This window comes from Gorilla gorilla, chromosome 1 (assembly GCF_029281585.2).
Source record: "Gorilla gorilla gorilla isolate KB3781 chromosome 1, NHGRI_mGorGor1-v2.1_pri, whole genome shotgun sequence".
Taxonomy (NCBI): domain Eukaryota; kingdom Metazoa; phylum Chordata; class Mammalia; order Primates; family Hominidae; genus Gorilla; species Gorilla gorilla.
Genome location: NC_073224.2, coordinates 123,604,646 through 123,608,067, shown reverse-complemented (window position 1 = coordinate 123,608,067; position 3,422 = coordinate 123,604,646). Strand labels below are relative to the sequence as shown.

The 3,422-nt window shown below is 41.5% G+C and overlaps 1 pseudogene; it reads left to right on the top strand.

Annotated features, from left to right (window-relative positions):
* Window positions 1-347: 347 nt before the first annotated feature.
* On the top strand, window positions 348-2,787 carry LOC101139110 (large ribosomal subunit protein eL6-like; annotated as a pseudogene).
* The last annotated feature ends 635 nt before the right edge of the window (window positions 2,788-3,422 follow it).

The following is a 3,422-nucleotide window of genomic DNA, read 5'->3' as shown; positions in this document are numbered from 1 at the left end:
GGATGATAAGCTCTAGATATCTGCATTACAATATAGAACATACAGGCAACAATAAGGTCTTGTACACTTAAAAGTTTCCTGAGGGTAGATCTCATGTTGTGTTCTTACCACAATAAAATAAAATTGCCCCCATCCCCACTTCCACCCCCTGCCAAAAAACCTAAATTGATTATCTTCAGAAGATGCTAGGGAACCAACTAGTTTTTGGAAAATTGGTAAATAAAAGTTTAAAATTTTTAAGGTTTCCTTTTGTTTTTACTATGCAAAGTGTGCCACCGAAGAAACAAAAACCACATGGGTACTTAAATTTCAACAAATTCGAGTTCTCTTTCCCATCCTGCAAGATAATGGGTGAAAAAGTTGAGAAGCTGCATACCAAAGAGAAGAAGCCCGAAGCCAAAAAGGCTAAATGCTGGTGGCAAAGTGGAAAGGGGTAACCTCAGGGCTAAAAAGCCCAAGAAGGGGAAGCCCCATTGCAGGTGAAATCCTGCCCTTGTCAGAAGAATTGGCACATATTCCTGATCTGCTATGTATTCTAGAAAGGCCACGTACAAGAGGAAGTATACAGCCACTAAATCCAAGGTTGAAAAGAAAAAGAAGCTTTTTGCAACTGTTACAAAACCAGTTAGTGCTGACAAGAATGGTGGTATCTGGGTGATTAAACTTCACAAAATGCCTAGATATTATCCTACTGAAGATGTGCCTCAAAAGCTGTTGAGCCATGGCAAAATACCCTTCAGTCGGCACGTGAGAAAACTGTGAGCCAGCATCACCCCCAGGACCATTCTGATCATCCTCATTGGACACCACAGGAGCAAGAGGGTGGTTTTCCTGAAGCAGCTGGCTAGCGGCTTGGTTGCTACTTGTGACTGGACCTCTGGTCCTCAATCGAGTTCCTCTACAAAGAACACACCAGAAATTTGTCATTGCACCTCAACCAGAATTGATATCAGCAATGTAAAAACCCCAAAACATCTTACTGATGCTTACTTCACAAAGAAGAAGCTGCAGAAGCCCAGACATCAGGAAGGTGAGATCCTTGACACAGAAAAAGAGAAATACGAGATTACAGAGCAGTGCAAGATTGATCAGAAAGCTGCGGACTCACAAATTTTGCAAAAATCAAAGCTATTAAACATCAATGACTACTAACATCACAAAAAGAGAGACATTGAGACATACATAACCTCTAAGGAAGAGCACCTAATAGTGAGGTCCTATGCTTTAAAACAAGAAGAAAGAAGAAAGAAGAAGGAGGAGGAGAACCTGGATTGGTCACTTAGATACAATCAGAAACACAGAGACTAAAGGAACAGAGTAAACTTTGCTGTGGGGAAGCAACCAGCTAATTCTAGACTGTAGGAACCTCTTTAGATTAAGTGTTCCATTTCTTTCAATGAATAAATTGTAAGGAAAAATAAGGAGATGAAGGGGAAGCCTATAGATTAAAAGGCACTTAAAAGATGTTTATAAAAAACAGGTAAAGCTAAACAGGTGTTTAGGAATATACACTTAGGTGATAAGACTATCTTTAAAAAGTGAGAAGTGGTTGCAATAAAAGTTAGGACAATGGTTACTTTTGCTGGAAGAGGGGAGATGTTTGAGAGAATGGGCATGTAGAGGGCTTCTGAGGTGGCTGGAAAAGTTCTCTTATCATGGGTAGTGTTTACAAGAGTTACACCTTTAAAACCATTATTTTAACTTGCACATTCTCTTTTTATGGTTTTTTGGTACTTACAATATATTTAACAATAAAAAGTTTTTAAAATAAAAATTAATTAAATAAAACAAGTTTTGATGGGAGAAATGGGAAAGAAAAAACAGAAAATGGAGAAAAATATCAGGAATGTAAGAGAGAAAAGGGTCACATTTGTGACCCCACATCTATTTTTCATAGCAAAAACAGAACCCATGTTTTTTAATCACAAAGATGATTCTGGGTGTCACCTAGGACTTCCCTCTTCAAAATGCACAGTTAATTTTGGCCACCTATGACCCTGACAATGAAATCCAGGAGGAGGGGGAAGAGCTGGTGGAGAAGAGACTGGAATTGAGACTGGCTGATTGTGCATGTGCTGGCTGGAAGAATGGGAAACCAACATCTTAAGACCACCATTTGAGAGAGGCCAGAGTGGCAGCACAGCCCCCAAGAAAGAATGTGGAATAGTGTCTTCAGTGACCCCATCAGAGAGACACCAGCATCCCCAGGAGCAGCTGGAGAAGTCAGGACCCATGTAGGGAAATGTCAGCTGTGTCAGAACCATGGGAGCAGAGAAGGAAGGCCTCTGTAAGAGAAATCTTTCTCCGCCTGTCCACATGTCTGTCAGCATGACATTTTGGGTCAATAAATATTCATCAGGATGCACCATTCCAGCTGACCTATGTTACCCCCTCCACTGGAGGAGAAAATAAACAGGACTGTGGGTGCAGAAGACGTCTGCCCCCTTCAGAGGTGCCTTTGTCCTTTGTGTGTGAGCCAGGAGTTCAGATGAATGTTTGCCTCCTTGAATCCTTTGGGACTTTTGCATCTAATATCTGGTACGGAGTCAGCTCCTTCCCTGTGTGTTAAACAGCAATACAGTGCCATCAACATTGTCAACTGTCAGAGAATAACATTCAAATGGAGGTTAGCTAATCAATGAGCAACCCTTTCTGTTACCTGCTAATAGGAGGGTTCCCCAGGTGGAGTTTGTTTCTTCCTTTTTTGCGCTCCCAACATCTGTTTTCATACATCTGTTTTGGCTTTTCCTCTCATTGCTATTGTTTCTGTATCTGTCTCCACAGTGAGACTGGGAACCTCTCACTAATTTCATCAATACTGATTGAGCAACTCTTATGTACAAAGCATTATGCTAGCTAAAGTGGCAAAGGAGTAACTCCTAGAGCTAAGAGACAGATATTAAACAACCACACAAATACATGCATAATTATACATTATGTGAGTGCTAAGAGAGTGAAGGTTGAGATGAATGATTACCCAGGGAAGTCTGTTGGATAGTTTCACATTAGGAAAGGCTTCAGTGAGAAAGAATGTGGAGGGATTGGCCAGGCTAGGGACAGGGGAGTGTGTTTCTGGGCAGGGAGTATGTCCAGAGCAGGGGGTAAGAGGAACCCTGGTGCAAGCCAGGGGTGGAGAAGCAGGGCCATAATATGAAGAGCCTGGTAGACCATGATAAGGATCTTAGAGTTTTAACCTAAGTACCACAGGAAGGGGTACATGTTTAGAAATGGGGAGATCACTTATTACACTGGACAAGCAGAATGATGATGGAGGCAGAAACAAGAGTGAAGAAGACAGTGATGAAGAAGTCAGCAGATCTGAGAGGTATCTGGGTGACATATTTGGTAGTGTTCTCAGGTGGATGCAAGCAGTAAAGGGTCATTCCAAAACTTCTGGAATGAACATGAACATAGATAAAGGT